The 25,951-nt window shown below is 37.9% G+C and overlaps 1 protein-coding gene across 1 annotated transcript in view; it reads left to right on the top strand.

Moving 5' to 3' along the window:
• LOC131028845 (uncharacterized methyltransferase At2g41040, chloroplastic) overlaps positions 1–25,951 on the top strand; it is a 110,147-nt gene that overhangs the window by 65,931 nt on the left and 18,265 nt on the right. The gene's annotated exons all lie outside the window — the stretch shown is intronic.

Here is a 25,951-nt window from a genome sequence, read left to right on the forward strand (position 1 = left end):
ATGCATTTGAAAGAAGAATAATGATGCATGCAAAGCAAGGGCATTGGGCATTTTTATGAAGTTGCCTCAACATTTGAGTTCCCATGATGAGATCGCTATGCTGCATTTAAATGCGAGTTCTGAGTTCGATGAAGGGTTCAAACGATGGATGTAAAGGGCATTTGATAAAGTTGCTACACAAACAAAGATACTCAAGATCCATGTCCACGGTGTTGCAAAGATCAAATGAATCATTATATTTGGTACAGCCAGCTTAGTCATTATCAAAGGGCTAAGAATTCCAAAGATCTAAGCTAGGCCAATTATTACAATGGCAAATCGGAACTCAAAAATTGATGTTATCTTGATTAAATCATATTCGATGAAGGTGCGCCTTATGACAAGTAGTGATGCATTTGTTTGTTCCATACAAGGGTATTGAATTCGATGATACAAAGGCAAAAGATTAATTGATTTGAGTTTCAAAACTCAAAGTCTTGCACAACTAATATTGAAATGCATTTAGTGAAATGCGATTACTTTTTATGGTAAGGCGATTTTATCTAAAAGACTCGAGGCAAAACTCGAGGCCTCTAGTTAATAAAAGATGCAATACATTTAATGAATACTACCTTGCCTTTGAAGATCGATTGAAGGGATTTAATGTAAGAGGACAATTCACAATGGATCGATTTCCTCAAGGCTCTACGATTATCAACAAAATTGCCTTTATTTAAAAATTTGAAACAACCAATGCCAATCATTGAATGTTCGTAATTGAAGTGGCTTCCAATTTTGATCGCCCAACATTAAATGGAAGCGACTAAGGTGATCATTTCACATGCAATTTATTAAATGCAAATCGCCGAATGCTTGTGATGAAGTATCGGCCTCTTTAAGCAGTTATACTCAGCGATACATATTTTGATTGTGCACTCCTTTGACATTGAATTCCATTCTGGCGAATTCATAAGGTGAAGTCACTAGAGGCATCGAATTTGATCATCTTTGACAGCAATCTGGCCTTTTCACAGCAACTCTAGCCCCCAAGGGTCCAACAAAACTCACCTTAAGCTTAGTGATCCAAGTTCTGATCAGACATTGAACTTCAGTGAATTCATCTTGAAAGAATACGATTTTGGCTTTAGATTGCGCAAACACATTCAACGCATTAGAACCCAATCATCACCCTCAGCGAAGCAAAGCCTTTGAGCTGAGCATATTTTGAGAGAGGACATGGAATTCACATCAGCGGGCTCAGTAAGATCCAGTGATTAATCAGAGTATATTTATTTGAAAAAGGGCAAATTTTGTGAAAGGGTAATTGATTTAGTAAAACCAGTCTATCCAAATTTGTTTATAGGTCTGAAATAACCTTCATTCGACCATTCTATACCAAAATCAGACCTTATTTGGACACTGTTCAGATTCCTTATTCATTACTTTGAAGGTTTTATTTTGATGTGCTCTAATTGCTTAGAAGGTATATAGAGGAATTTTGTTGAAAATAAGATTTGTAACATTTCGATGGGCTTGGGTTTTGAAGGAATTGCTACTCTAATACAAAAGATGTTTTAACTTAGGCAATTAGCTTTTGCTTACAAACATTATTGTTATCCCATTTCACAAAACTAACTTGAACAACTCTTATAGGTGAAGGATAGCCCAAGACAAGAACACAATCCATCTAAGGCAATGACCGAGATTGATGCAAGCAATCAGCGTAAGGAGCAGTTATCAACATCAAGCATTCAAGGATGAAATTTTCACAATCCTGACTTTCCTTCGGAAATCCAAGAATCATTGTCACTATAGCTAGATGAAAGCTCAACAATGCAAGTGATCAAGACAGGAGATAGTTTTAGAAGAGTTAATCAAAGTTAGAGGATCGACTTGAGCGAAGCCATCAACACATTAGGAGCTTGGATAATGTTAAGTATCAAGAGATATGTCTCATACATTCACACACTTGTGATGAGTTAGGAAGATCAATCAAGGTGAGGTGGCTACTAGTCATCACTTATCCAATCATATCATTTTAAGCTAAGGCGGCCAGATTTAATGTACCTAACTCATATGTCAATGAAGATAACTACCACATGGGCACAATGTTCGATGTACCTACCGTCACCACCTATTGGTTGAATTTTCTAAGGAGAACATGTGTCCCATCAAATGTAAATATATCATTGGTCAAGCATTAAATGCTTTGCAATGGGTGTAACAAACCCTAATTAGGGTTTCTATCTTTCGATCTTGGCCATTGATTGTAAATCAATTTGAGCCACTGAATTGTAAATGAGAGCACTATAAAAGGCTCCACTTCTTCATTTGTAAAGTTAATAGTTAGTAGTTGATCAAGTTAGATAGATAGCAGTTAAATTAGAGTAGGAAGAGAAGGCAAAGATTATTGCCAAGACATTGTTGCAAGAAGCATGTAAACTTCATTGAAGATATGGTGAAATTGATATGTTGATTCAACAATTTGCATGGTCTCTACTTCTCAATTTGATTTTCTTGTTGTTTAGATGAATGGAAGACTTTGTGCATGATCAATGGTGAAATTCGTATATCCATACTACTAACACCTTGCCGATGGTAAAGTGTCTTGTGTAGTCAATTGGATCCATCTTAGCCAAGCTTAACTTCAATTATCACTTCTTCATTGATATGCATCAACTTGATCGTGTCTATGCTTATGGCGATGATTTGAAAATCATAAAGCTACCCTTAGGAGATTGCACTAGCCTTGTGGAGATGTTCATAGCATGTTGAAGCAAGACTTATTTGAATTCCACCAAAGATTGTCCATTTCTCTTACGTTCTTAGAGCTAGAATAACTTTCTAGACTCTTATCCTTTTTTTCCTTTTTTTCAAATCATGTGAAATTCCATGTTTCAACATCATTCGAGCATTCAAGCATTCTACGTAAGACCATCTTGTGATCCCCACAAGATCACATCATATACAACTGAGTCTATCCAAGGGCACATCAAGACCTGACATTCGAGAATCTTGGAGTCGTCCCACTTGATCACGCAACTTAGCATTTGGGAGTCTTTATTCAAGAGAGGATAGAATACTTAGTATTTTATTCTGTGTTGCATAGTGCGTAAAAACACCATCAACAGGTCCACTATGAGGTAAAACATTATTAGTGATTTTGTCATTAAATTCTGATATTATTAAATACTAAATATTAAATTGCTGATTTTCATATTGAATTTCTGATTTTGATATTTTAATTTTATTGTTCAATGTTTCAACTTTTGAAGTTTCTTTCTCATCATTTAATCCTTTTGAACATTTTGTAGATATGTTTCCTCTTTCATTTCACTTGTTGTAGATGTCATTAGATATGCTAATATAGACTCTTAGTTTTGGAGAGATATATGAGACAATTGATAGCATGCTTGGAAAGATAAAACAAGCAATTTTGGCTAAGGATCCTGTTATGATGTTTTAACACATTGCCCCATTGCAAATGGGTACCCCCACTTTTTTGTTCGTAGGTTAGTTGTCTTAGCTTAGTCGTCTAGCTTGGCAGTAGTTTCTTAAGTGTTTAACCTCTTGCTTGTGAGGGGATGCAATGCCTTGTCGTTAGGATGTGATCAAGCCGGACAATCTAGTAGCAGTTAGGTCCCCTTCTAGACTAGTTTGGAGTCTTCTTAGCTCTAAGTGCTCAAGTGGTAGGTGAGAGTCAAGTGATAGGTGAGAGTCAAGGTAGTCATTGGATGATGCTTCACAATGCAACCTCTAGGTCAAGTCAAGGTGAGTCTCAAGTGTAATGAGTAGTCAGGTGAGCAAGACACCCTTAGGTTAGGATGAAGAGACCAGAATCAATCAAGCTTGAGTGGGTGAAGAAGGGGGAAGTATGAAAAGAATAAAAGTTAGTTTTCCTTGGATTTTTGAGAGGAAATTCAAAGATGGAACCCTCACAGTGACTAAGTCAACCTAAGGAAATGATGAAAGTTCAAATGCAGTAGTGATTCCATGAGTGCTCAAATCCACAACTTGGATGCCTTTTGACCAATGTGAGTTAGTGATGATGGAATGTAACGTTTATCTTTCAAATTCACACTCAGGGTGAGGTACTCAACCATTAAATGAATAAGGTGAAGTGCTTAGTGAAAGTGATTTCGTACTTAAGAATAATTTTGGAGAAGCAATGCAACACCAAGTCAATGTTGTAACAATACTATTTTTCACTTCGTAAAATCAATGGACTTGAGAGATGAAAATGAGTTTTGTCCACCACCTCATGAAATCCACGCCCAGGCAAAATCCACGACTTGGTGACCTTGGGGTGATGGTGAACAAAGGTTGCACTTAATTGAATTTAGCCTTAGAATCCTCCAAGTTTGCAAGCAAAGGTCTTTGATGATCAACTTGAGCAAGGAACGACGAAATCAACTTGAAGTGGAAGTCAGTGGGTTTGTCCATAAGTCACCAAAATCCAAGACTCATGAAAATCCACAATCTTGCTAAATCCACGACCTAGTGATGATGACTCCAAGTGGTCTTTGAGTGCAAGAAATTCACAACTGGGAGTCATTGAAGGTGTAGATCGAGTGAGTTGCATCATCCTCAAGTGTTGATGAACAATCTCGAACTAGGTGAAGCGAAATGAAGATCAAGTCGAGGTAGAGATCACACTTGCAATGTTTGTCCTTGAGTTGCTCAAATCCTCGACCTAAGAGGTGAGGTAATGACTTTTGTCCTTGAGTTGCCAAAATTCACGACTTCCAGAGGTCCAAGGCTTGAAGATCTTTGAAGGCAACAATGAATGAGAGTGATGCTATCTTTAAACCTTAATGAACGATAATGAAGATGCCTTGGTGTGAATTGGATGAAGAAATCTTGATGATGAGGGTGAATGATGATGATCAATCCATGACCTGAGCACATCCATGAGGTGCTAAAATCCACGACTCAAGTATTAAAATGGCAAGATTGATCCATGAAATGAAGGAGAAACAATGAACTCACTTAATCTTTGATTTTGAGAATGGAGGTCTACAACATGATGAAAGTGAAGTAATTGACTACGTATTGGAGTTGGTAAGCTTGAATGATGATGATGACTATCCTCCACTAGCAAGAATCCACAACCCTCCAAAATCCACGAAGTAGAGAAATCCACAGCTTGGAGGTGGACGACAGCAAGTTTGTCCTTGAGTTAACAAAATCCACGGATTGATGAGGAGATTCCCAACATTACGATGTTTGATCAAGTAAGCGACTAAGTGTGATGAAGGAGTGAAGTGATCAAGGCAACCAACTACTTGAAGAAAGCAAGTGAATTATCCATGGGTGGTGAAAATCTGCGCCCTTCTAAAATCCATGATCCTCCAAAATCTACAATTAGCAAACAAAAATATGAAGGGTGAAATGATCTAGAAGAATTGCAATCACAATTCAAGTGAATTATCCATGGGTGGTGAAAATCCCTGCCCTTCTAAAATCCATGAACCTCCAAAATCTACAATTCCCAAACAAAAAGATGAAGGGTGAAATGAACAAGAAGAATTGAAATCACAAACACTTGTGATGAGTTACAAGGAGTAAGCCGAGGTGGTGACAAATCATTTTCATTTATCAATCAAGGTCAACACGTCCACAAATACATTGAACCTGATGCATCCAAGAGTGGAGCACGTGACACTTGTCACTTCATCAAATATTGTTTATCTTACCTAACCTCAATTCCTATTGGTTAGAATTCAATGTTGGACATGTGTCCTAAAATGTAATTTTATCATTGGTCAAGCATTAAATATAATACAAAGTTAGTTGTAACTAACCCTAATTAGGGTTTTCTCATGTAATCTTGGCCATTGATTTGGATTTGATCCTGACCATTCATTTGTAAAGGGAGCTCTATAAAAGGACTTGCTCTCCTCATTTGTAAGGTTAATGGTGAGCAACAGAAGACATTATATAGCAAGTAGCTAGAGGTAGAGTAGGAGAAGGCAAAAATTGTTGCCATGACATGTAAATAAACATACTTTTCATTGAATTTATGGTGAATGGTGGTGTTTCTTTTACATATTGTATGGTTTCTTGTTATATCCTCATTATAGATGAAGTTCATTGATTGTGATGGAGTAATGTGTGGATGTTGATAATTCCTTGGTTCATACTATTTGTGGTTGGATGATTTTCAATTACAATGCATAGTTAGCTTGAACCTTAAAATGTGCTAAGTTCAATTGTGGATGTGTTTATTCAAGTTGTGCCAGTGTATTGGGTATTTGGATGAATGTTCATGATATGAAAACCTTTCATTTACCTTGGAAGATTGCATTGTTTTTGTGTAGTTGTTGGCAACACGGCGAAGCAAAGCTCGGTTTAAGGAATGTGTCCATCTAAGCATGATCTACTGCTATCGTTGATCTTAGGAGTAGATTAGATTTCTCTAAACCCTCAATCCCTTTTGTCTTTTTTCAAATCAAGTAAATTTCCATGTTCCAACAACATTCAGGAAGAGTTCAAGTATAAATGTAAGTCCCCTGTGATTCCAACAAAATCACATCAACAACTGAGTCTATCCACATGTCAAGACCTGACCGTATAAACCTTGGAGTCATCTCAAGTGATCACATAGTTCAACATTTGGGAAAATTTTGTTCAAGAGAGGATAGAGTATTCAATACTTTATTTTGTGTTCGAAGTGTCATAAAACACACATCAACAGATCCTCCTTTGGGATTATATGTGTTGGGAATAATGTGTTGTATACTTTGCATAATGTTAATTTGTTTTATTTATTTATTATGTGTGTTGCACCTAGGGGAACCTAGATGGATGTGCATTACGTAGAGATTCCATTCTTGGGGCCACTTAATGTTGTATTGTAACATTGGAATATTATATTGTATTTATTTAATATTGGGGAAACATATTAATAAAGTGAAAATTTAGTACCCAATTGTAAATGTGGGGTCAATGGTTTGTAATCCCATGGTTTTATGTATACCACTGGTGGTTTTGTGGGAGCTTGATTTTATAAAAGCAATTAGAAGGGTAATTGTTTAAGGTTAGCAGGTTAGCCAGGTTAGTGTTTGTGGAGGTTTGAAGCATGGCATGGTATGTGTGGTTACAGGCTTGTTCACATGGAGTGCTTGTAGATGGCTTGTGATTCAGAGGTGTTCATGCGTGTATTGTAATGTTGCATTGCCGAATAATATATGGTGGATGGATGCTTTTGGAGGCTAGGTTTTTCTCTTATGAGGGTTTTCCCATTGCATATCTTTTGTCATCTTTAATGGGCATGTTGTCTATTCTCTTGCATATGGATTTTGAATACTTGTTTGCATAGATTTTTCTTTTGGGTTGTGTAGAAATTGTCATTATGAGGTTGCAAGTTTTCTTTTGTTTGGTATCTGAGCCATGGTTGTGGTTGGATAACCCAAGGTTGGGCAAATCTTTGTTAAGTTGGAATCTATATCCTTGCATGAAAGAATGAAATACATGGCAAGATATGAGGGTTTTGCAGGTTGTTTATTGCAGATTTGAAGGTTTTGGGTTTGCTGTTATGATGGTTTGTTTGAAGATTTGGGGTTAGAAAAATGATGGGTCAAATGGGTTTCTTGGTTGCGCATTCATATGAGGGTTTTGTGGGGGAAGTGTTGTAGATGACTTCCTAAGACAAAATGGACCTCATCGTTGGATTCAGGTCGGTTGAGAGACGTAAAATGATATAAAATTCGACCCCCTTCCGTGAAGTTGAAAAAAAAGCAATTTTTTTTTCCCTCAGCCATGCCATACGGCTTGACTAGAGACTTCTGCAGAAAAATATTAAAAAAATAAATAATCTTGTCAGCAAAATATTTTTTCGTGCAAATAAAATAAAAAATAAGAAAATAATAATATTGGTGGGGGGGTGTTGTGACGTATTCACACATCGCCCCATTGCAAATGGGGACCCCTGCTTTTTGCTTTCTAGGGTTTGTTTTCTAGGTCTTTTAGGGTTTTTTTTGTTAGCCTTTGCAGGATGAGTGCTGTCGAGGGGATCGTTGGATTGCAGGCTTTGCTTGAGCCAGGGTGAGTCCACAGGGCCCCAAAATTAGGGTTTCTTTGAGAGTCTTCCTTAGGGCTTGGTTTTGCTCTTGTTGCTAATTGTGTCTTGCTTTGTGAGTGGGTATCATTCTTGAAGGTTCGAGCTAGGTCGAGTTGGTGAGTGATGAAGTCTGGAATGTCATCCTGATCTTCAAATGCCTTGAAATTTGGCTGTCTGGAATGTCCCGATCCTGAAATTTGGCTAAGTTTGGAATGTCCTGATCCTGAAATTTGACTAAGTCTGGAAAACTGAAGAATCCTCCAAAAACTAGATTTTGCAATATAACTCCTAGAGGTCTGAAACCACTCTCAAACATCCTGAAAGTATATATGGAATATAACTTAAAGTATAACTTATACTTAAATGTTATATTCCATAAAATGATCCTGACGGAGAGTTCAAAATGTCAAATTTCGCTCCTGACCCTTCCAAAGGGTCCAGAGCGAAATTCTCCATAAGACATTCTACTTTGACCAAAACCTAGAACTAACGCATTCCCAGGCTTGAATGAAGGCAAAAGCACTTGTTTGAATGAAGAAATGCGAAAAAATGAAGTCAGGATCATGGCCTAAGGTGAATTTCGCTCCTGACCCTTCCAAAGGGTCCAGACCGAAATTCATATTTCCTCTATTTTTCTCCTTAGCTTGACCAAGTTTGTAGACTTTTGAGGCATAATTGAGAAGGTTTGATGCAACTTTGCCTTGGAGAGGAGATTTTAGACCTTGGGATGATGGATTCTAACCCGGGAGAGGAATTTCGCTCCTGACCCTTCCAAAGGGTCCAGAGCGAAAATCCTTATAACCCTCATTTTCCTTCCTTGTTTTGGATGGGCGTTGGTTTATTAGGCATTGTGTGTGAGTCTTGATGTGTTCTTGCCTTGAGAAGTGTTTTGAAAAGTGAGGATCTTGTCCAAAAATAGGAATTTCGCTCCTGACCCTTCCAAAGGGTCCAGAGTGAAATTCTTCATAAGCCTCATTTGCTCCCTTGTTTTGGATACCAACCTTGTTCCATGGGCGAATTTGGGAAGGAAATAACATGTCTCTGCCTTTTGAGGTGATGGAACGTAGAAATGTGAAGGATTTTGGCCAAGATTAGGAATTTCGCTCTCGACCCTTCCAAAGGGTCCAAAGCGAAATTCACTATAATCCTCATTTGCTACCTTGAATGGGCTTAAAACTTGGTTCCTCAAGTGGAAAACAATCTATATTTGCCTCCAGGAGAAGATTGAAGTTTGAAAAATGAGCAATTAAAGCCTAAATCAAGATTTTCGCTCCTGACCCTTCCAAAGGGTCTAGAGCAAAAATCAACCTAAGACTCATTTCTTGCCTTATTTGACCAAATTTTGATTTGCAAGGCATTTTGAAGGGAAGAGTAGACATGTTTGGACGTTGGAAATGTTTGAAAGCCTTGAAAAAATAAAGGATTCTAGCCAAGAAGGTGAATTTCGCTCTTGACCCTTCCAAAGGGTCCAGAGCGAAATTCCTTGCAAGCCTATTCTTTTGACCTTGTTTTGGTTTAAGACCTTATCCCTTGGGTGAAGAATGATGTCTAGTTGTCTTCTAGAGTGGATTGGAGTTGAAGAAATGGAGAATCAAGCCTAGAATGAGATTTTCGCTCCTGACCCTTCCAAAGGGTCCAGAGCGAAAATCTTAAAATCACCTTATTTTCCTTACAAAATCAAGTCAACTTTGAGTCTTTATAGTTTGGATGAGTGTGAGGAGAGGTGTTCTTGCCCTGTTGAAGTTGATTGAGGTCAAATGATGGAGGAGATAGCTCAAACCAAGGATTTCCCTCCTGACCCTTCCAAAGGGTCCAGAGCGAAATTCCTAGAAACACCTTTTTTTTTCCATTGGAGGAGGTCAAGTCCTTGATTTTTTATGGCGTGGATGGAAGTGGGATAGCATGTCTTTGCCTCTTGAGGTGATTTTGAGTTGGAGAAGTGAAGAATCAAGCCCAAATCATGATTTTGGCTCCTGAACCTTCCAAAGGGTCCAGAGCGAAAATCCTCCTAGACCTCATTTCCTTCCCTATTTGACCAAATTGTGATGTCCAAAGCATGTTGAAAGGGGAAATGGACATGATATTGCCTTTGAGAGTGTTTGGAAGTTGTGAAAATGAAGGATTTTAGCTAGGAAAGGTAATTTCGCTCCTGACCCTTCCGAAGGGTCTAGAGCGAAATTCTTAAGATCACCCCTTTTTCCTTGCAAATGAAGTCAAGATTTTGATTTTATGACCTAGAGAGGAGTGAGGCAAGGTGTTCTAAGTCTTGGAGGTAATTTGAAGTTGAAAGGATGGCGAAATAGCCCTAAAACAAGATTTTCGCTCCTGACCCTTCCAAAGGGTCCAGAGCGAAAATCCCAAAATCTACCTATTCCTTTCAAATTTATGCTAAGCTATGCCTAGACCAAGGTAAAAGATGCGCTTGTGATTGCCCTTAAGTCGATGGTTGTCTCCAGAAGTGATGATTTTAGGCCAGAAGAGGAAATTTGCTCCTGACCCTTCCAAAGGGTCCAGGGCGAAAATCCTTCAATCACCTATTTTGCCTTGCAAAATCAAGATAAACTTGGGTTGGATGAGAGAAGAAAAGTGTTTCCTTGCCTTGTGAGGTGGATTGAAGTTGAAATGATGAAAAAAATGAGCTACAAACAAGAAATTCACTCCTGACCCTTCCAAAGGGTCCAGAGCGAAATTCATCAAAGTCACTATTTCCTCTGTGTCAAGACAAGATTTTGATTCCTAAGGCATGAAAAGACTGGAGAGAGGTTGTTTAAGCCTTGCAAGATGAGTTGAAGTGAAGGAAAACAAGCAAAGAGAGAAATTCGCTCCTGACCCTTCCAAAGGGTCCAGGGTGAAATTCTCCAAATCAACCATTTTTCCCTTGAGTGAAACTAAAATGTTGATACCTATGGCATGGTTGAGGCTGGAGTGAGATATTCTTGCCTTGTAGGGTGAATTGAAGTAAAGGAATTGTAAAATAAAGCCTAAAGAAGGAATTTCGCTCCTGACCCTTCCAAAGGGTCCAGAGCGAAATTCTCATTATCACCTAATTTGCCCATGTGAGAAGCTAAAAGGATGGATCCCTAGACTTTGTTGGACTAAAACAAGCATATGCTCACCTTCCGGATGATTTTGGAGTGAAAAAATGGGGTAATTGAGGCCTAATCAAGAAAATCGCTCCTGACCCTTCCAAAGGGTCCAGGGCGAAATCCTTTGAAACTGCTATTTTTCACCTTGTTGGGGCCAGGCGAGGAGCTAATTGTGAGGTAACGTTGAAAGGAGGTCTAAATAAGCCAGGAATGCAAAATTCGCTCCTGACCCTTCCAGAGGGTCCAAGGTGAAATTCTTATAGGTTCTGTTCCTGGAGAAAATCTTGGGCAAGTTTCATGTTGATATTTTTTCGTTGATGATTTAAGTTGAAAATTCTATGTTGAAATGAATTTATCATGTGTCTTTAATCATCTTTTTGTTTGTCTTGCAGTTAAAAGGCGACCTTCTCTAGTCCAGCATCAACAAGGACGACCTTCTCCGGTCCAGCGTCATTAGGGACGACCTCTTCCAGTCCAGCATTTGAAGGAAAGGTACACCATCCATCCTGCACATCAAAGACAAAGGAGGTTAAAGCAAGGGTTCATTGAAGAAGCAAACAGTTTCAGAAGAGTTAACTAAAGTTAGCTTCTCAGCATCATCAAATTGAATATCTACCAAGCTGCAAGTGTCAGACAAGGTGGCATCCTAGTCATCACTCCTCCATTCGGATTGGTCCACCTCAACGTGTCCAGATTCAATGTACCTGGCTCATCAAAATGGCACAAACTTCGATGTACCTACCCCGGTTCTCCATTGGTCGAATATTCCAGAGAAGACGTGTGTCCAAATAATGCAATTATTTCATTGGCCAGAATTGAGTTTGTTGTAACAAACCCTAATTAGGGTTTTCATTGTAAAATCTCGGCCATTGATCTCAAATTGATCTGAGCCATTGAATTGTATTGAGGGCGCTATATAAGCCCTGGCTCCTCATTTGTAAAGGCTAATAGTTAGAGGATAGTTAGTCGGTAGTTAGAAGGTGAATAGTTAGAAATAGTGAATAGTTAGTTGATAGAATAACAATTAGAGTAGAATAGAAAGAGAAGGCAAGGATTGTTGCCAAGATGTTGTTGTAAAAGACTTGTACACTTCATTGAAGAAATGGTGAAATCTATGGGTCGATTCAACAATTTGCATGGTCTTTATACTTCTCAGATTTGATTTCATGTTATTAGATGAGTGGAAGAAATGTGTTTGATTGATGGTGAAATTCGTATATCCATACTACTAGCAGTTTGTTGATTGCAGACTTGCCTTGTGTAGTTAACTAGAATCATTCAGTTTAAGCTTAACTTCAATTGTCGCTTCTTCATTGATATGCATCAGCCTGATGGTGTCTATGCCTGTAGCGATGATCTAAACATCATAAAGTTTTCCTCCGAAGATCGCACTAACCTTGTGGAGATGATCCTGGGATGTCAAAACAAGACTTAGTTAGAATTTCATCAAAGATTATTCATTGCTCCTACATTCCTAGTGTCCGAATTAAATCCTTTCCTCGCCCTCATCCTTTTCCTTTTTTTTCAAAATCTAGGCTAGTGAAATCCTGTGATTCCAGCAAATCAGACGTTTAGGTCGTCAAGTGTAAGTCCCCTTGAGATTCCAGCAAAATCACATCATACCACAAAGAGCTTATCCACGAGTAGAGATCCTACATAACAGGAACCTTGAAGCTTCTCCGATTGATCCTTCTGCGATATCTTCAACATTCGGGAGCTTTATTCAAGAGAGGATAAGGTACCTTTAGGTATTTTGTTCTGTGTTTGGTCGTGTACAAAATACACATCAATAGGGGGCCACCCCCCCTCGACAGTCTTTGTAGATTGGTACTTGTGGGTATCGTAGACGTAGGCACCTCAAGTACCAATCGGTACTTGCAGTACCGACAGGCACGACCCTGTTCGCTAGTCGACGTGAAAACTGCTGGCGGTGGGTACAAACAAAAACGACCCTTGCAAAATTAATTCCGCCAAAATATTTTTTATGAAAAAAAACTGCTTGTGCTATTATTTAATGCAATTATATATTTTTGATCCGCCAAAACAATATTAATTTCATCTGCACATTTTAAATGCATTTTAAATTTATTTAATAAAAATTTCAAAATTGCCATGAAATTTAATTTCTCAAAACCATCGATATTTAATTTTTTTTTCAAATTGGTGATAGCGATGTGTTGACATGTATTTTGTACACTATCAAACACAGAATAAAATACCCAAGGGTACCTTATCTTCTCTTGAGTAAAGCCTCCGAATGCTGAAGATGTCGCGAAAAGGATCAATCGGGATGACTTCAAGGTTCTTGTATGTAGGGTCTCTACGTGTGGATAAGCTCTCTGTGGTATGATGTGATTTGCTGGAATCACAAGGGGACTTACATTTGATGATTGAACGTCTGATCTGCTTTGAATATTGCTGGAACACAGGATCTTACTAGCTTGGACTTGAAAAAAGGAAAAAAGATGAGGGCGAGGAAAAGATCTAATCCTAACACTAAGAATGTAAGAGCAATGAATGATCTTTGATGGAATTCTAACTAAGTCTTGTTTTGACATCCTAGGACCATCTCCACAAGGCTAGTGCGATCTTCGAAGGAAAGCTTTATGATGTTCAAATCATCACTGCAGGCATAGACACCATCAGGTTGATGCATATCGATGAAGAAGTGACAATTGAAGTTGAGCTTAAGCTGAATGATTCCAGTTGACTACACAAGGCAAGTCTGCAATCAACAAACTGCTAGTAGTATGGATATACGAATTCCACCATCAATCAAGCACATTTCTTCCACTCATCTAATAACATGAAATCAAACATGAGAAGTATAAAGACCATGCAAATTGTTGAATCGACCCATAAATTTCACCATTTCTTCAATGAAGTTACAAGTCTTTTACAACAACATCTTGGCAACAATCTTTGCCTTCTCTCTCTACTCTACTTTAATTGCTATTCTATCAACTAGCTAACTACTCTCTATCTATCTTCTAACTGCTTCCAACTATATTTTAACTATTGCCTTTACAAAATGAAGAGTCGGGGTTTATATAGTGCCCTCAATACAATTCGATGGCTAAGATCAATTTGAGATCAATGGCCAAGATTCAACAATGAAAACCGTAATTAGGGTTTGTTACAACCATTACATAACATTTAATGCTTGACCAATGATAAAATTGTATTGCTTGGACACATGTTCTCTCTAGAAAATTCCACCAATGGATAGCTGGGGTAGGTACATCGGAGTTTGTGCCACCTTCCATGAGTTAGGTACATTGAATCTGGAAATGCTGAGGTGGACCACACTGATTGGAGAAGTGATGACTAGGATGCCACCTCGTCTGACACTTGTAACTTGGTAAATATTCAACTTGATGTTGTTGAGAAGCTAGCTTTAATTAATTCATCTGGAACTATCTGCTTCTTCAACGAACCCTTGTTCTAACTTCTTGTGTCCTTGATGTGCAGGATGACTGATGTACCTCGCCTTGGAATACTGGATTGGAGAAGTCGCCCTTGATGACGTTAGTCCAAAGAAGGCCGTCCTTGTCGATGCTAGGCTGGAGGAGGTCGCCCTTGTTGATGCTAGGCTGGATCGAAGAAGGTTGTCCTTGTCCTTGCTTGATCGTCCTTGATCTGGCTTGATTTTCCTTGAGGAGAGTCTTCCGACTTGTAGATCTTTCGAGCTTGGGAGTCGCCATCTTGATACCTACACAACATTTCAAAAATTAGTAATATATCTTGAAATCTAAAAATTAAACTTTAAAAGGAAGATTCAAGATTTTAATTAGGAAACCTCATGATAAATCTTGAGTTATCATTTCCTATTTTAGTATTTTCAAAGCAAAATTTAAATCTTCAAAAATGGTGCCAAGGTGATTACGCCATACCTCCACTTGGGAATTAATTCTAAAAAATGATGTAAAAATAAATGAATTTTGCTAGGCAAAATGTAGATCAAGACTCCCTTTAGCAAAATGCGCCCCCTTTAGTCTTCACAAGCATCAACTCCACCACTTAGTCTTCAAAAATCTGGAAATTCGCCTTCAAATACCTTCAAAACATCTGGAATTTATCCTCCAATCTAGCAAGAAATACGCCTCTCCAATAGCCTTCAAGATGAATTTCGCCTTCCTTAGTCTCCATACTTGGTAGAAATTCGCTCCACACAAGCTAGATTTCGCACCTCCTTCCTTGCTTCTCCAAATCACACTTGAAACAATGAGTGAATGATTTGAATAATGAAAAACACACCCCAAATATATAGAGCGCTCACCATTTCACCTCCCCATAGGCCGACTTGATGAAAATAGGCCAAAAAAATAAATAAAACTAAAAAGGAAGAGGCCGACTTAATAAAATAATAAAAAATGATACCTCAAGCACTCCCTTTTTTTAAATTTTAAATTAATAATAATTAATTTCGAAATGCCTCAATTAATTTAAAAAAACGATTTTCCAAGGCTCAAAATTAATTATTAAATGCTATGCGATTTTCATTAAATGCCAATTTAATTAGAATTTTTAAAAATATTTCGAAGTTTTTGGGCGAACTTGGCATCTAGTGCGATTTGCTAAAATAAGGCAAAAAAATAATGAATTTTGATAACTTCGCTCTGGTCCCTTGGAGAGGGATAGGAGCGTTTTGCCTTGGTCCCTTGGAGAGGGACAGGAGCGATTTTGCAAATCCAGGCCAAATCTTTTCACTTTTCATCTTGAAATTCCTTAGCTAGGGAAGATTTCACCTTACTTCATGCTATGAATAAAAGTTAATGTCCAAAAAAGGTCTAAAAATTGTGCATATAAAGAAAAGCGCTCTGGTCCTTCAGTGAGGGACAGGAGCGAATTTGACCTTCTAGGCAAAAACTTCATCATTTGATTGTCTTTGATCAAGTCTGGATGCTCTATCATGCTCATTTCGTCCTTCACCATGCTTTTGATGTCTCAATTTAACCAAACAAGGCCAGGAATGGCTCAAATAAGCCTTTTCGCCCTGGACCCTTGGTGAGGGACAGGATCGCTTTGCCTTGGTCCCTTGGAGAGGGATAGGAGCGAAATTCGCTCTGGATCCTCAGTGAAGGACAGGAGCGAAATTTGACTTTTTGAACTCTCTATCAGGATAATTTTTATGGAATATAACATTTAAGTATAAGTCTTATACTTTAAGTTATATTCCATATATACTTTCAGGATGTTTGAGAGTGGTTTCAGACCTCCAGGAGTTATATTGCAAAATTTAGTTTTTTGAGGTTTTTTAGTTTCCAGATTTAGTCAAATTTCAGGATCAGGGCATTTAGACTTAGCCAAATTTTCAGGATCAGGACTTTCAGACTTAGCCAAATTTTCAGGATCAGGACTTTCGACTTAGCCAAATTTTCAGGATCAGGACTTCAGACTTAGCCAAATTTTCAGGATCAGGACTTCAAACTTAGCCAAATTTTTAGGATCAGGACTTTACTCCAGCAGGACCTGCTATCCTATTGATCTCCCCGACAGCACTCAAAAATGCAAAAGCCAACTAACAAAACCCTAAAAGACCTAGAAAACAAACCCTAAAAAGCAAAAAGCAAGGGTCCCCATTTGCAATGGGGCAATGTGTGAAATGGTCACAACACGATGCTAACGTCAACATTGCATAGATAATCCCTAGCCCTATTTACATGTCTAAAGGAGCAGTTTTCTTTTGGGGGGCATAACTTATCCCATGATGTTTGTTTTCCAACTTCTTGTAGTCATTAGAAAGCTGTTTTTGAGCACTATGCTTCCCTCATTTTGCTGTTTTGATTAATTTTCCGGGCTTGCAAGTTTGATGTTTCTCCTGGACACATTTATGCTCATAACTTTTGCATACAAAATCAAAGTTTTGATTTCAAATAGGCATTGGAGAGTACTACATAGTGGATCATGTAGATTTTCAATTTGTGGTGCAGAATCAGTTTGGTACTTGTTTGAACACTTGTAGGTGCCTGAGATTTGGGGTGTGATTGTGTGAGCATTCAAACGAGTTAAGAGGTGAACCCTTGAGGGAGTACATATTTTTATGAGATATAATGATTCTATTGCTGACTATCAGATTTATCAAATTGGGTGCTTCCTAGTACAAGTTTACAGGTATTTTTCAAAGTTGGACTTTGATGGTGATAGGTACACAGGTTGTCTTCGGTTTGAGGACATGATTGGACATGGTTTGAGACTTGGAGATCGTGTGGGTGATAGTTGAGTGCAAGTACAACATTGGTGATGATTATGATGTCATGGTTATCTAGGTGCAATTTTACATTGACATGACATGATTATGTTTGTGGTGGTTTGGTGGTGATTTGATTTGATGTTTGGAGGTTGTTTGTTATCTACTTGATGCTTATTGGGTTCCTTGACTATGGTAATTGGCTGTGGAAATGTTTAGCAAATTGGATCCGAGGTTTATTTGGTGTTTGAGTCATTTGGTCTACAAGATTATCTTCTTTGATATCTCAGTTGCGGTTTACTAATGTGATGATGAGTTTGCATGTTTTCAGTGTTTGGATCTACGAGCTATGTAGTTGTGAGGGTAGGCCACCCATTTGATTGTAGTGGGATGACTTGGATGTGGACTGTCTAAATCCATCGGGTTTGATTCATTGTTGATGCAAACTTTGTTAGTTGGCCTTGTTTGTGGTCATTAGTGCATTGTTATGTTTGTTTTTGAGATGAGAGGATGGATATGGTTTATAGCACCTAGATAGTTTGTGTTGGGACTTGTAGCCTATGGTTTATCACGATGTCATGATATCTTGGTTGCATTTCATTGGTTACACATTTTAGTGGGAGCTTTTGACAGTGATGTATTGGTGGTGTAGGATTGATTCTTTATTGGTAGTTTGTTGGCGGTTGTATGTATCTTCTTGGCTTGGAGATCTTGGTTACGCTTGATGTTACTGATATTTTAGTTATATGTGTGTAGACTTGGATGATCTTCATTTAGGAGATGGTTGTCAACGATGCCATGTGTGACTCGATATCACGGTTTAGTGGGAGTTGTTGGCAGTAATGTGGATTCACCATTTGATGGTGGATGATCTTCTTTAGTGTTGCAGATGTTTGGAGGAGTCCTTAGATCCTATTGTTGCAGAAGGGTCTTTCACATTTGTAGGGTCACTAGTAGGAGACGGTTATCTTCATGATGATTGGAGATGGTTGACATCTTGGAGCCATGGAGGATTCATGGAGTCTTTGGTTGAGGTGTGGTTTATGCTTTCATTTGACTCGTTACTCTTGTTTGACAGGATGGTTGCTATTATGTCATGGTACACTCTTGATTACTAGTTTAGAGTTTTGACATGTTATGGCTATTTGATATGTTCATATAGAGCATGTTATCTCCTAGGAGGGGATGGTTACATCATGTTGTCATGTTTATGTTCTTGATTTCATGGTTGGAGCTTTGACATTGATCTTGGGTGGTTCTCTTTGTATTGAGTACATGATCATTTGCTTGATTACTTCATGATGGTGCTATGTTGCGTTTGGAGTTTGGCATGAATTGATCGGTTACAAGTGCTCATGGATACATGGAGACTTAGGTGATGCTGGTATTCTCTTGTGATTAGAGACTTGTGTTGAGATGGTCGATGGTTTCAATAGGATGATTGAGGAGCTTTCATGTGGTATGGACTTGAGAGGAGATTGTTCTTAGAGTGAGTCATGGTGACTTGGATACTTGCTGAGCATTCTCATTCCCCACTCTAGGTCTACTTGACAGTTTACCACTTGAGAGGTATTGCCCATTGTTCCTTTTAGGTGCATTATGATTTATGCTTTGTCTTCTCATACATATGGATCTTGAGCTACAATATTTAGTTTTGGAGGGTTCATTTGAAGAGTGTATGGCATGTTTATCTCCTTATGCATCGCGGTTCATGTATGATGGCATTCATTGATGTTATTGGGCTTATTCCCTTGGAATGGGAATGTATTTGGTTTGATCTTCTTGGTTAGAGAGGCTTACATCCATGTTGATTACATGATATATATTTTTATTTAATCTTATGGGATTGAATGGATGGGTGTTGTTGATGCTATTCTCTTTGGGGTTTTATGGAGGAGAACTTACTCGACATAGTTAGCATTTAGAGGTGTATGTAGAAGGATATGCTACAGGTTTTAATTTGCCGTTTCTCCCTTTGGTCTTGGTTATCTTCGTGGATGTTTGGTTTCACATTACATTGGATTTGAAGTTTGGTTGGAGCTATGGTGATCACTATGTTTGTGGTCATATGTTTTCATGTGGGAGATGACATGGAGGTTCTTTTATCTCTTTCCTTTGTTGGTCATGTAGAACATGAGAAAGCATTGGAGACTTGTGGTGAGAGTTGCACTTGCAGGTTATTGGTTTACAACTTATGCATATTGTTGTGGATGTTCCTTGATACTACATGGTTATGTTTACACTTTCTTTATGATGCTATTAGTGGATCTCTGGATGTCTTAATCATTTTTAGATTTGACATTACCTATGCAGTGGGAGTTTCTAGGTGTATATGTGATAGATATGGCACTTGGAGCTTATGATTGCATATTATGGGTTGTCTATGTTGATGACATGAGGTTCACTTGATATGTTTAGTATAGCTTGGAGGTATGGATAGTTGGATGTGTTAGCACTTGCTGTGCATGCTATTTCAGCTATGGATATGGTTTCTTAATAACCACCGATGCATATTGATACCTTTGGATTGAGTGTTTGTGTTTGGGATATCAGTTGAGGCAAGACTTATGCTTCGTTGTGACAGATTATATGGCTTCTGTTTGGATAGCTTCTTATCTTTGTGCAATGGTAGAGGCATGATGGAGGATGAGAGCATTCATGTTTGAGATGGTGGTCACTTTGTTTCTTGTTGCAAGTATCTTGATGGAGCACATGGAGCTCTTTGATTCCTTGATGGTATATTTAGCTAGAGGGATTGTTTCCTTGTTCATGTTTGAGGTTACTTGTTGCCCCTTATGCAATGTATACAAGTGGGAGAATGTTGGGAATTAGGGGTTGTACACCTTGCATAATATTTATAATGTATTATTTATTTATTTATTATATGTGTTGCACCTATGGGAACCTAGATGGATGTGCATCATGTAGAGATTCCATTCTTGGGGCCACTTTATGTTGTATTGTAACATGAAGATATTATACTTTGTTTATTTAATATTGGGGAAATATATTAATAAAGTAAAATACCAATATTAAATGTGGGGTCAATGGTTTGTAATCGCATGGTTTTAGTCACATGGATTTATGTAATACCACTTGGTGGTTTTGTGGGAGCCTGTTCTATAAAAGCAACCACAAGGGTAGTTGTTTAAGGTTAGTAGGTTAGCCAGGTTAGCTTTTGTGGAGGTTTGAAGCATTGGCATTGGATGTGTGGTTACATGCTTGTTCACATGTAGTGCTTGTAGATGGCTTGTGATTCAAAGGTGTTCATGGATATATTGTAATGTTGCATTGGTGAATAATTCATTGTGGATGGATGCTTTTGGAGGCTGGGGTTTTACCTCATGATGGTTTTCTTTGGGTATATCTTGTGTCATTTTTGATGGGTATGTTGTTTATTCTCTTACATATGGATTTTGAATACTTGTTTGCATAGATTTCTCTTTTGGGTTATGTGAAAATTGTCATTATGAGGATGCAAGTTTCTTTTCGATATGAGCAACATATTAAGCCCATTGTGATACAGAGGTGGAACACAATGAGCACCTTGCTTCATATGGCAGCCTTTCTTCTAAATCCCAAATGGTATGCACCAAAGGCTAGAAGGTTGCTTCCTTGTGATGACGAAGAGGTGAAAGAAGTGCTAATGAAGGCCTTCCAAAATATTTAGTTATATGGGGAGTCTACAATACTTTGCACATGATGGCTTGTCTTCACAAATCTTCATGGTTCAACATTTAGTAATCTAGAGGTGAAGATAGATAGATCTTCTATCATGTCCCCTCTTTAGTATGACATGACACTTTACGTGGATTTGCCTATTCCAGACTCTCGTAGGCAGATGGTTGTGATGAGAGAGTCATTTTGGCATTTATTTGGTGATTGGATGGCTCATTATGCTCTTGGAGACATTATATTTATTATTACTTTTTATTTGGGGCCAAAATGTTATTGAGGTGCACTTTTTATTTTATGAAGTAACTTTTTATCTAAAAAGTGCAATGAGGCTTCTAGAAGATTCTATTATGGATACTTCTAGAAAGTCATGGATACTTCTAGAAAGACTAAGAGGCTTCTAGAAGATTCTATTATGGATACTTCTAGAAAGTTATGGATACTTCTAGAAAGACTAAGAGGCTTCTAGAAGATTCTATTATGTGTATAAATAGACCCCATGGGTCTCTCATTTGGCATCGAAGTCTATTTTCTCTAGTGCATCGACTTGAGCATTTTTGGAGCTTGAAGGTCTGCAAATATCATTGATCTTTGGGAACGATAGCTCCCTTAGATTAGCATAACTGAGGAAGTGAAATATCTTCTGAAGGGTTGCGTTATTGGAGATGGTACTCAGCCATTTCATGTTGGATTTCAATTGAAGGTTGATTTGAGGGCTTGTATTTGGTAAATAAGGGTTTTGAATTCATCCCAGCTCAAAATTTGGTACTGCAGCCGCACAGTACGACCCAGGTACGGCCTTCAGCAGGGACAGTACGGTAGTGACAGTAGGGCATTCTTGGGACAGTCCAGTCCTCCTTTCATCAGCATTTCATAATCGGAGTTCAAGGAGCGATTTCCAGGTTCCATTGCATGGTTTTTGTTGTCAATTTTTATGATAGAAGTGCACAGTTGTAACAGTCATATATGTATTCATAAAACAGTCCATTGTAATCAGACATTGCTATCTTGTAGTTGGATTGATATAGTAGAGAAGGTGCATTGCAAGGTCATTGTTCATGTGTGACAGTTTATACATTCTCTTGTCATAAATTCAGTGCTCATGTGTAAGAGTTTGTAACAGTCATACATTTTTAGAAAATTAGTCTACTGAACAATGCAATTAGAATTTGGGAAATTCATGATATATTAGCATTATACATTCTCTTGTCATAAATTCAGTGCTCATGTGTAAGAGTTTGTAACAGTCATACATTTTTAGAAAATTAGTCTACTGAACAATGCAATCAGAATTTGGGAAATTCATGATATATTAGCATTGAAGTCCTTGCATGAATATTTAGAGTTTCATTATTGTTTATTGTGTTACATTTCAATATTGGTATTGTTATCTCAATTGTACTTGATGCTCAAAACAACTATCATATTGAAACACTACATCACAAACAAAACAATTCAGTGCATGCCAAGTGTTTGACAAATTGTCTCAGTTCAGATTTGGGGTTTATTAGTGGCCTTTAAAGTAAGGGTCATTACATCTTCATTAGTTCAAATTGACCTAATAGGGTGGTGGACATGGCATGGGAAAGATACATCACAATTGAAGATGCTTCCCATTGGCCTTATTTCACAAGTTTCTAGTTCCTCTACTGTAGAGAGGAATTGGTCCACATATGGCTTTATCCAGTCCATCTAGAGGAATAGACTTACCTCTAGATAAGTGGAGAAGCTAGTGGCCATGCATAGTGCTCTTTGACTCCAAGATCGTTAGACTCTAGAGTATAGACAGACTCCATTTTATGGTGGGATGTTGATCTCAAAGACATCACCCAAGTTGATGAGGATGCACTAGAGAGACTAGTTGGTATCCCATTGGATGAGGCAGATCCTTATAGTGGCGGTGAGTTAGAGGACTTCAACTTTTATGCAGTGTTGAGAGATGCAGATTAGGGGCAATAGTGTACTTTCTTTTTTTGTATTTTCATATCATAATTGAAAGTGAAACTTGTAGCCTTTGGGCATTTTGTCGTAACTTGCATGTTATTTTTTTAAATATCATATGCATATTGACAATGGATTCTGAAAGCAATCTGGATTAAGTTTTGAGTTTAACATTTGGCATTTGATAATTTGTTTGACTTTGACTCTCATGTGAACTCTCAATTTAATACAAATTTTATGTATTAAGGTTCTATAATATAGATATGAATGTTTTATCAATGTTATCATATGAACATTTAAAATTACCCTTTATACTTAATTTTCTCTATTTTTTATATAGCTGTCCCCTTTGCCTGTTAATGTTTGTAGCTTCAGGAGACTTCATATCACTTGCGATGAGTGTGGATCTCTTCTTGCTGATGATTCCTTACCTTGTCGCATCTCTTCATTCGTTTATTTCGCTTGATTTTTAAGCTCTGTGTTCATTGTAATTTATTTCTTCACTTCAAGGAATGTTGTAGGTGTATCGGTTCTTTATGATAACCATCACCGCTCATGTGTGTATGGCTTGCGGCTTTGTGGGAGCATCGTGTGTGCTGGCAGCGGTTTATTTCCTACTTGTTTTTCATCCGTTGTGAAGTTCAGTTGTTTCATTGTATTTGCAACTCCTCTTGAAGTCGGTAGTGTAATTGCGGATATTTCTTTAGCGCGTGGCTTTCCGTCTTCTATCGTCGAGAGCTATGTTGTGTCGTGCTTCTTCTATTCGAGGATCAACTATGTGTCTTGGGCATGTGAAGTTTGAGGTTTTCAATATATATTTACGTGATCGTTTTGAGGTAGAAGTTTTTGTTTTTGTGGCTGGTTGATATCTTCATCTGCGACCTTGCATCTTCATCAGATATTTTGGTTCTTCTCCTTGTATTCGATTGGTGTTTTATCAGTTCATATTGCAGAAAGGTTATGTGTTGGATGTATGGTAGAAGCCTTCACTCATTCTGAGATGTTATTGGCTTATGTGTTGATTGTTAAAGTGTTAACAATCTTATTTAGTTCATTGCTTGTTAAACTTGAAAGCATTGTATCAGATTTGTGCCTATAATAAAGTTCAATTTTGGTGTGGCTGGGTTTTTCACCCTCAGGTGGAGGGTTTTCCCAAGATAAATTTTGTGTATTTTGTTCCTTTGAGAATTTTTTGTTTCTAATTTCTGAGTTTTAATCTTTCTAGTTCTAATTTTAACTTGGTATCAAAGCGGGTCTAAAGAAAAGATCCAGAACTAGATCGGTTAGTCTTGAAATATTCGTTGCTTAGCTTGTTTATTTCAGGTTCCTACAATGGTGAATGGACTCAAAGTTGAAGACAGGTTGGATGGTGCATCTAATTATACCTCATGGAAATTCAGAGTCCTTAGTGCTTGAAAAGAATGATCTTCTCAACTTTGTGAAGTCTGTTGTAGATGAACCTTCTGATGACTCTGAGAAAGCACAATGGAGAAAGAATAATTTCATGGCAAGAAAGATATTAATTGATTTTGTTAAGGATCATTTGGTACCTGTCATATCCAAGTTGAATTCAGCCAAAGAGATGTTTGAGTTTCTTCAAAGTTTGTATGAATTCAACAACACGAGTAGAGCTCTAGCCTTGAGACGTCAACTCCTTCATATTAAAATGGCTAGAGGTGAATCTGTTGTTTCCTTCTTTATGAAGATTACAGAATTGAAGGATGAGATCAATGCTATTGGAGATTCTATTGAGGATAAAGACCTGGTTATGCTGGCCATGAATGGCCTTCCTCACTCTTGGGAATCTTTCATTCAAGGCATTAGTGGAAGAAATGAACTACCCAAATTTGATCGTTTGAGAGCTGATTGTATTCAAGAGGAATGCAGATTGGAGGCAAGAAGAATTGGGAGAAAATCTCACCATGAAGATGATCATGTTCTTGCTGCCCATACTTCTAAAAGGAAAGGAAGGAAAGGAAATTTCAAAAGGAACAGAGATAGGAATTCTGATTCAGCTCCTGAACCTAAGAAGAGGAAGGATCTCTCAAGGGTTCAGTGCTTTAGATGTGACAAGTTTGGTCACTTTTCTAGAGAATGTCCTTCGAGACCCAAGCATCAAGTTGCTGCGACAAATGTTGAAAATGCTTCTCCTCATAGAGAATCAAGTGAAAATTCAGAGGGTTTCTTATTTATTTCTGCTCTTTCAAGTAATGTTCCCTTTGATAGTACTACTTGGTTGATTGACAGTGGAGCTTCTCGCCATATTACTGGATATTGTGAACATCTCTCTAATCTGATTGAAAAGGATTCTCATTTGCATGTTATCATTGGTGATGATGCTTGTTATTCTGTAAAAGGAGCTGTAACCACATCCTTTCATTTAGATTCAAGAATTCCTCTTCATTTGAGTGATGTGCTATTTGTTCCTAGAATCAAGAGAAATCTGATTTCTATTTCAGCGTTGGAAGATAAAGGATATAAAGTTGCATTTGCTGAAGGCAAAGTTCTTGTATGGAAGAAGAACACTAGCATTAAGACAGCTCGTGAAATTGGTGTTCATCATGAGAGTCTATATAGATTTTCAGCTTGTCCTATTCATGCCTTAGCACATGATTCCATGACTTCTAATGAGTTGTGGCATAAAAGATTTGCTCATCTAAATATCAGAACTCTTTCCTCTATGGAGAAGATGGTCATTGGTCTTCCTAAGCTCAATCAAGATCATGATGGTGTCTACAAAGGATGTGCTCTAGGTAAGAACATTAAAAGTCCTTTTCACTCTAGTGAAAGTAGAGCAAAAAAAATTCTAGAGCTGATTCATTCTGACTTGTGTGGTCCTATGTCTGTTGCTTCTTTAAGTGGTTTTTGGTACTATGTTACTTTCATTGATGACTTCTCTCGTAAGACATGGATTTATTTTTTGAAATCTAAAGAATTTGATGAAGTGTTGTCTAGATTCAAAAAGTTCAAAGCTCAAGTAGAGAATTTGTCTGATAAGAGGATCAAAGTGTTAAGATC

Source organism: Cryptomeria japonica, chromosome 5 (genome assembly GCF_030272615.1).
Source record: "Cryptomeria japonica chromosome 5, Sugi_1.0, whole genome shotgun sequence".
In the NCBI taxonomy this organism is placed as follows: Eukaryota; Viridiplantae; Streptophyta; class Pinopsida; order Cupressales; family Cupressaceae; genus Cryptomeria; species Cryptomeria japonica.